Source organism: Vipera berus, assembly GCF_964194415.1.
Source record: "Vipera berus genome assembly, chromosome: 9".
In the NCBI taxonomy this organism is placed as follows: domain Eukaryota; kingdom Metazoa; phylum Chordata; class Lepidosauria; order Squamata; family Viperidae; genus Vipera; species Vipera berus.
The window spans coordinates 10,001-19,300 of NC_138212.1; the positions used below are offsets into that span (position 1 = coordinate 10,001).

Below are 9,300 nucleotides of genomic sequence, written 5' to 3' on the forward strand. Positions count from 1 at the left end.
ATTAACACCCATTAACCTTCATTAACCACCATTAACCCCCATAAACCACCATTGACACCCATTAACCTTCATTAACCACCATTAACCCCCATAAACCACCATTAACCCCCATAAACCACCATTGACCCCCATTAACTGCACTAACACCCATTAACCACCATTAAACTTCAGTAACAACAATTAACCCCATAAACCACCATTGACCCCCATTAACCTTCATTAACCACCATTAACCCCCATAAACCACCATTGACCCCCATAAACCACCATTGACCCATTAACCTTCATTAACCACCATTAACCCCATAAACCACCATTGACCCCCATAAACCACCATTGACCCCCATTAACTTCATTAACACCCATTAACCTTCATTAACCACCATTAACCCCCATAAACCACCATTGACCCCCATTAACTGCACTAACACCCATTAACCACCATTAACCCCCATAAACCACCATTGACCCCCATTAACCTTCATTAACCCCCATTAACCCCCTTAAACCACCATTGACCCACATTAACTGCATTAACCACAATTAACACCCATTAACCCCCATTAATGCCCATAAACCACCATTGACCCCCATAAACCACCATTAAGTGCATTAACCCCCATTGACTCGCAATTTACTCCATTAAAACCCATTAACCGCCATTAACCCCCATTGACCACTATTAGTCCTATTAAACCCCATTAACAACAATTGACCATTATTAATCCATTAACCCCCATTAATAACAATTAACCCACATTTAACCCCATTAAGCACAATTGAAGTTGGGGGGGGGGAATGATTAAGAAGGACGGACCAAAAGGCCCTGGGGGACTGCAAATTTGAACGGACAGGAAGTCCGCCATGCTGAGAACGGAAGTAAGCGGGGATGATAAAAAAGGACGGACCAGCAGGCCCTGGGGGACTGCAAATTTGACGGACAGGAAGTCCTCATGATAGGAACGGAAGTTGAAGGGATAATTAAGAAGGACGTACCAATAGGCCCTGGGGGACTGCAAATTTCAACGGACAGGAAGTCGGCCATGATGGAAACGGAAGTTAGCGGGATGATAAAAAAAAGAACGGACCAGAAGGCCATGGGGGACTGCAAATTTGACGGACAGGAAGTCCCCATGATGGGAACGGAAGTTGGAGGGATAATTAAGAAGGACGTACCAATAGGCCCTGGGGGACTGCAAATTTCAACGGACAGGAAGTCGGCCATGATGGAAACGGAAGCTAGGGGATGATAAAAAAGAACGGACCAAAAAGCCCTGGGGGACTGCAAATTTGACGGACAGGAAGTCCGCCATGATGGGAACGGAAGTTGGAGGGATAATTAAGAAGAACGTACCAATAGGGCCTGGGGGACTGCAAATTTGACCGGACAGGAAGTCCGCCATCCTGGGAACGGAAGTTAGGGGGATGATTAAGAAGAACGGACCGGAAGTCAGCCATGATGGAAAGGTAATTTTTCACAGGCCCGGGGGGCCGGACAGGAAGTGCGCCATGCTCTGTGAAAGGGGACGCTCTGCCCTTTGTTGCTTCGCTTATCGGAGTCCCGATGCCAGGCCAAAGGCCTACGACGTTCTCAATGATAATTCTATGGGACGGAAAACCGTGCCCTCCTGTGGTAAAACCGGGTATTGCGGCCTCCGAAGGAAATAATCCTTTTTAAATGGCGTTTTGAGGTTATTACCTTTCTTTATTATTACCGCCTTATTAATATGAATAGGGGGACGGGTGACCCTTTTGCTGAGACACAGGCGCAGAATAAGAGGACCTAATATTGATATGGTTTGATTAATAAATAATAATAATCTTAAAACGCCACTTGAAAGGTTGATTTATTTTGGTGGCTGCTACGCCGGCGTATACCAAAGGAGGGCACTGTTTTCCGTCCCTTAACGATAGCGGCGTTGAGGCCTTCGAAAAGGTTTACCGTGGTCTCGGTGATAATGTTATGGGACGGAAAACTGCCATCCTGTCGTCAAAGGGGGAGTTGCGGCCGCCAAAATAAAAAAAATATTTTTAGTAGCGTTTTAAATGGACGGTCTACTAACTTGTTGATCGGACGTGAATTCCGCCGTGCCCGCAAGGTCGCCGCGAAAGGAACTTGGGCGATGACTAAGAAGAAATGACCGCAAGTCGGCCGTGATGGAAAGGTCCTATTTCAAAGAACTGGAGGACGGCCGATATCGACGAACAGGAAGTGCGTCGGGCACAGAAGGTCTCTCGGAGATTATTCGTGAAGAACGAGCCGGCTGACGCGTAGAATGGTGACGCTTTGGCTGACGCTCTGCGCTTTTTGGGGCTTCTCTTCTCGGTGTCCCGATCTTAGGCGAAAGACCTCTATGTTAATGGTGTGGGACGGAAAACGGTGCCCTCCTGTGGTCAAACGGGGTATTGCTGCCGCCGAAACAAAAAATCCTTTTTAATGGCGTTTTAACTTCTCCTTTTTATTAATGCTTTATTATTACATATGAATATTAACGCCTCATTATTAATATTAATGTTTAAACGGAACCCGTTTGCTGCAACGCAAGCGCGGAAGAACAAATCCTTCTTCAGAAGCCTTAAAGCGAATTAAGCCTTACGTTGGCCTGTTAATATTAATAATTTTAATAATATATAATGATTTAAAAATGCCGTTAAAAAGGTTTTTTTTATTTTTTTAATGTATTTATTTTTTGACGGAAGGATTCGGAAAGTTATCTTGCTACGCAAAAAACGTTTTGTTGCGTCCTTGTTAATTTCCCAGGAAATTACTGGTTAACGATATGGGAAATAGCGGATACTAGCAGAATTGCTAAATTTTGAGAAGCGTGGACCTGATCGATAATTGGGATGGAAACGCTGGGGAGCTTACGTAAAACGGGAAGTTGAAGTAAGGTTTCTTTTTAAAAGGAAGGCTTCCTAACGCGTCTTCGTTTAGAATGGTAGATTTGTGACCGTTTGACTATTTTAAATTATTCCGGTTGTGTGTGCGTTCTTACGCGTGTGGGAATGCAAATTCAGACTGACCCTTCCGCACGCAAGCGATTATGTCTTTTTCTGAAAATTCCCCGCTTACCTTATCTTTACAATATGAATAAATTACTTTTAATGCTTGGCCGTTTCACAATGCAGACAAATGCGTCTTTGCCTGATATTGGTTTGTTGTTGCCTTTTCTACAGATCCTCGCCTTTAGGCTTTAATTATATCGATAAAATAAAAATTAAAGTACTCCTGGTGGGATGTTTCAACCTAATTATTTAATGTTATTTGGACTCCTATATTTTATACAAAATAGGATTTGGAATGAGACGTCACATTTTACCTTCTTAATATATATGTATGTGCTATGTAGGCTTACTTTCTACAAATGTACTTTTCTCATTAAAAACGATTAAATTGTTCCCTAGCGATATGTTCCGTGTTTAATATTTTCAAATGGTTTCTTTGTATGTTTGAGTCGTCCGAGTCGTGGTTATCCCAAAGATCCTTTTTCCAGACGTGACCGGAATCCCGTTCCTTTTTGAAGATGTTTCGCCTCTCGTCTGAAAACCCGCTTCGCCTCTGATTAGATAGTGGGGAATGGAAGGATTTATATTCCTTGCAGACGGCTGGTCCTTTTAGAGTCTCTTCAGATGCTTCCACCGACTCGGTTTCCACAAAGACCGAACCCCGTCCTCTCATGCTGGCTCCACACTTATTTCTCCATCTACAGCTGCAGCACATGACTATACGTATAACAATATTTTTTTCTCGGTAAATACTAAAACTTTACTTCTCATCAGCTTTCGCGTAGATTTACAGAGAAGGCAGCACATGAAAGCAGCAAAAAATGGGTTGAGGAAAGCAGAGCAGATCGAAGCGGAGCAAAAGAACCCACCTGCTAGGAGACAAAAAGGCACAGCTGCAGCAAGTCTGCATCCCAGGAGGCAGAAGGGCTTGGCCTCCAGGGCGCAGGCGAGGAGGCCTGCCCAGCAGTAGCGAGGGCGGCTGCTTGCCTGAACGAACAGGTTTCACGCGTTGACCCGAGTGGGAATTTGTGGTTTCCTGAATCGGCCGCACCGGCCTGGTGTACGCCTCGTGTTAAGCCGAGACTGAATGCTGGGGCTACCGTGATCTAGGAAGCCCCTGAAGTCTTCCGTGGATGGTCTGTCGAAGGCTGGTTGAACGAACCTTCCCGAGGCCAACCACGTTGGCGAGGACATGACCGATCGGGCAATAGATGTTTTCCTTCCTCTCTAGGCCGTGTGGGTGAAGCGACTCCTCTTCTACTCCTGTCTGTTAAGAGAAGTGAATTATGAGATCATCTCGTTTAAAATTTTTTGCTTAAGTGGATTGGAAAGGCAAACTGAGACACCAGAGCCTCACACTGACACTGCAGGTGAAAAAAGTCCCCTTGGGGAGAATATAGAGTTGCTTAAAAGCTTACATTTTTTTGTTTTCTTTTTAGAAAAAATCTTTCCTTTCTTCCTTCTGGTAAAGGATGGGCTTCCCTGTAGCTCACGAGGCGCTCTGCGACTACAGAGTGGCCCTCTGGCTAAGTGCTCCCCGACTGCTTTTCAGTCTATACGAGTCTCTGTGGATATTCTGCTACTAACTAGCGTAGACAAAATCTGGCAGAGCGTAACAACGTTGTGGCACTATTTTAAAAGGCAAATGTTTTATTTTAAAGAAATTATTGGCAGGGGCCTGGAAAGTTTGTTACTGCTTGTGAAAAAGGCAGATGCCACATTATATCTTAACAACAAAACAGATAGTTACAGCATTGGCAGAGCCAGAAGCGATGGAGAGCGCTGCCGAGAAGATCGGAGCGGACTGTAGGCACGTAACACAAAACACCGACTCCTTACCTCTAAACTCCAAGCTCTCGCTGTCCCCCGTGGCCCAAAGGATAGGGTGGTCACCTTGATGTTTCCCTTTCCAAGGGACAAGCTGATGAAACGTCTTCGCAGAAGGGCTCTACGCCTGCATCCATTGAGCGGCCTCGTTCTAGAAAGTGGGAGAAACGAGTGTTATGCAGACTGCTTCTTGCCCAAAAGAGGGCTAAAGACAAATGCAAAACAGCTACTGAAGTTGCCCCTATGCTCGGAAAACCAGTGCTGACTCGATAGGACCCAAAATACTATCGGAACCACGTTGGGTTTCGTATGCCGCCTGCTTGCTGCAAAGCTACCCGCTTGCCTGTCTCGTGTCCTCCTTTCTGTTTTGGATTCTGCTGCTAAGAGGGCCCTGGAGGTCGTTTCTGACTCCCACCCACCCCGGCCAGAAAGTAAAGCGTCGGGCCCCTAGGAAAGGGCCTTCTCTGCACAGCTACTGGACTCTGCGACGGGACCCTGGAGAGTGGCTCTTTGCCCGACTCTCAGAAGATTTAAGACTAGGGCAATCGTCCTTCTCGTTAACTGAGTTTCCGCCTGAAACCTATCCTGATGCTTAATTTGAACTAATTTCAGTGGCATAATATTCCTCCGATTTTCACTTGATGATGTGAAATGTGATGATGTGCCTTACCCCAAAACCTAGAACTAAGGAGAAACTTCCTGACAGTGAGAACAATTAACCAGTGGAACAACCTGCCTCCAGAAGTGGCGAATGCTCCAACGCTGGAAGTTTTTAACAAAAGACTGAGCAGCCGTTTCTCTGAAATGGTATAGGGCTTCCTGAGCACTGGGGTGGACTAGATGACCTCCAGGGTCCCTTCCAAGTTGTGTGGTTTTGTAAGGTCTCCTGCTTGAGCGGGAGTTGGACTGGATGGCCTCCATGGTCCCTTCCAACTCTGTGATTCTGTAAGTTCTGCCTAAGCAGGGGATTGGACTAGATGACCTCCAAGGTGCCTTCCGATTTTTTTATTATTATTATTAAAAAGAAACGTACGTACGTACGATCTCCTTAAAGAAATAACAGGGTAGGTCAAGCAAAACTATTCTTGAATGAAAACATTTTGGTTTGGTGGACGGGAGTGAGCGGGGTACGCTTTTAAGAGGAACCTATTAAGATCTTATACAGAGAAGCGCCATACCGCTCGTTTTTCTACATCCGGGAGTCGGACGCTGGGAAAACACCATTAAACGGCTGCCTTGCTTGACAGCCTTCGAGGAGACACCCGAGACGGGACGGAACCCCATTCCGGACCCTGTCGCCAAAAACCTTGAGCGCCGGCCCCGGCTCTAAAAAGGAGCTCCGCGGTCTTTGTAGCACAACAGAAGCCGTGGCTGAGCTGACAGGAAGCCCGCCATGGCGAGAAAGTCGCTGCGAAAAGAAGTTGGCAGGGAAGACTAAAAGCAACGGACAGGAAGTCGGCCGTTTCAAGGTCTCTGTAAAAGAGGACGCTCTGCGCTTTGTGGCTTCGTTTCTCGGTGTCCCAATCCTAGACAAAAGGCCTACGACGGCCTCATTAATGCTATGAGGCGCGAAACCGTGCCCTCCTGTGGTCAAAACCGGTATTGCGGCCGGGCCGCCGAAAGAAATAAACCTTTTTAATATCATTTTAAATCTACGGTCTAACTTGTTGATCGGACGTGAAGTCCGCCGGGCCCAGAAGGTCGCCGCGAAAGGAAGTTAGAGGATGACTAAGAAGGATGGACCGGAAAACGGCCATCGTGGAAAGGTCGTTTTTCAAAGGCCCTGGGGGGAGCAGCGAATTTGCTCGGACAGGAAGTCCACCGTGCCGAGAAGGTCTATCTCACTCTCTGAAAGGAAGTTAGGGGAATGATCAAAAACAAAGGACTGGAAGTCAGCCGTGATGGAAAGGTCCTAGTACAAAGGTCCTGGGGGACGGCCGATATGAACGGACAGGAAGTCCGCTGGACCGAGAAGGGCTCTCGGAGATTACACGGGAGGAACAAGACGACGGACGCGCGCAGAAGGCCGACGGGAGCGGCTCGTCCCTTTCGGGGAAGCGTAGAGTGGCCACGCTTTGGCTGACGCTTTGCGCTTTGGTGCTTCGCTTCTCGGTTTCCCGATCCTAGGCAAAAGGCCTTACTAATGCGATGGGACGGAAAAGCCTGCCCTCCTGTGGTCAAACCGGGTATTGCGGCCGCCAAAAAGAAATACATCTTTTAAATAGGATTGTAAGGTTATTATTCTCCATCTTTATTCTTAACGCCTTATTAATGTTAATAGTTAATATTAACGCGTTATTGATATTAATAGGGTGACAGATGGCCATTTTCCTGAGACACAGGCGCAGAATTAAATGGCCTGGTATTAATAAGGTTTTATTAATAAAGAATAATGATCTTAAAATGCCATTTAAAAGATTTCTTTCTTTTGGTGGCTGCCGTACCTGCTTGGACCGAGGGAGGGCATGGTTTTCTGTCCCTTAGGCATAGCACTGAGGTCATTGAAAAGGCGTACTACGATGCCCTCGATTGCTAATCCTATGGGACGGAAAACTCTGTCAAAGCATATATTGCAGCCACCAAAAGAAAGAAGCCTTTTTAAGGCTTTGGAAGCAGGATTCCTTCTTCTGTGCCTGTTCTGTAGTCCTTGTGGAACTGAAAATAGTGCCGTCTTGTGTTCCAAGCAGCCACAATTAAACCATTTTAATGGCATTTTAAGGTTATTCTTCTGTATCTTTATTATTAACACCTTATTATTAATAGGGCAACGGGAGGTCCGTTTGCTGCAACACAGGCACAGAAGGAGTCCTGCTTCAAAAGCCTTAAATCAAGTTAAGGAGGAATATGATGCCCTATTAGGTAAAAGGTAAAGGTTCCCACGCAAATGCGTGCTAGTCGTTTCCAAATCTAGGGGCCGGTGCTCATCTCCGTTTCAAAGCCGAAGAGCCAGCGCTTGTCCGAGGACGTCTCCGTCATGTGGCCGGCATGACTAGACACCAAAGGCGCACAGAATGCTGTTACCTTCCCACCGTAGTGGTCCCTATTTTTCTACTTGCCTTTTTACGTGCTTTCGAACTTTTTATGTGCTTTCTGCGCATATACATCCAGAAAACTCACAGAAACAGAACAATGGTGGCCAATATGGGAGAAGGAAGCGTTCTCATTAAGGTGGTCGTTATTAACATGGCGACAATTTTTGGAAGGGAATAAAATACCTTTCCAGGTCTGGACAGACCACAAAGACTTAGAAGCACTAAAGACGCCCAGGAAACTCACTCCTAAGCAAGCCCGCTGGTCCCAACACTTTCACCGATTCAATTTCACTCTCAAACACTTGCTGGGGGGGGAAGAACTTCCTGGCAGACGCATTATCTCGCATGCCCCAATATAACAGCACACGAGTAACTGACTTTAAACCACTTGTACCAGAACAACAACTGGCAGCACCAGTTACCACCAGGGCACAAGTAAAAATGAAGCCGGAAGTAAATAGACAAACCGGAATAGAATTCCGAAAGTCCTTGGAAAGCGATGAATGGTTCCAGAAAAATAGACATGTGTGCACAATTAAAGATAGGTTACCTTGGGTGGGTGAGAAGTTATACATACCTACCACCCAGAGGATCAATTTCATGCAACTGTGCTATGATACAAAATTAGCAGGGCATTTTGGATTTGTAAAAACATTACACTTAACGAAAAGGCAATTTTGGTGGCCATCCATCTATGAAAAAAGACATAGAAAGCTATGTGAGCAGTTGTCAAATTTGCGCGATGGCTAAGAGGTTGCAAGGGAAATCGCCAGGACTGTTACAACCGGTGGCGAATCCCTCAGCCCCATGGAAAGAAATAACCATGGACTTAATCGTAGAACTACCAGAAAGCAACGGAAACACCGTTGTCTGGACTGTCACAGATCTGTTCTCTAAGCAAGTTCATTTCATACCTTGCCAAAAAATTCCAACTGCAAAAGCATTAGCAAAACTTTTTGTACAGCATATTTACAGATTGCACGGGGCACCACTACGCATCATATCTGACAGAGGGGTGCAATTTACCTCGGCATTTTGGAAGGAATTCTTATCCCTGTTAGGAACTACCCAAGGACTGACATCTAGTCATCATCCTCAAGGTAACGGGCAATGTGAGAGATCTAACGCGGTACTTGAGCAATATTTAACATGTTATGTACATTTTCAGCAGAACAATTGGACAGACCTGCTGCCTTTTGCAGAAGTGGCATATAATAATGCAGTCCACTCCAGCACAGGTTACACTCCTTTTCAAGTAGCTACAGGCCAAAGCTTCAACCCCATACCTGAACTAACCCCAAAAGAACCGGTAATTCCAGAACTAAAGGAATGGATTGCTCAATTACAATACACCTGGCCTATTGTCAGAAAAGCGTTAACAGATACTAGACTAGCATACAAAACACAGGCAGACAGGAAAAGAGCTGATTCCACA

General features: G+C 45.9%; 1 long non-coding RNA gene across 1 annotated transcript; it reads right to left on the minus strand.

The window, feature by feature from the left end:
- Positions 1 to 2,359: 2,359 nt before the first annotated feature.
- On the minus strand, positions 2,360 to 6,332 carry LOC308672512. The gene is made up of 3 exons (XR_014027441.1): positions 5,875 to 6,332; positions 4,846 to 4,984; positions 2,360 to 4,273 (listed from the first exon to the last, which is right to left on the minus strand). It is a non-coding gene; the product is annotated as an uncharacterized lncRNA (long non-coding RNA).
- Between the last annotated feature and the right edge of the window lie 2,968 nt (positions 6,333 to 9,300).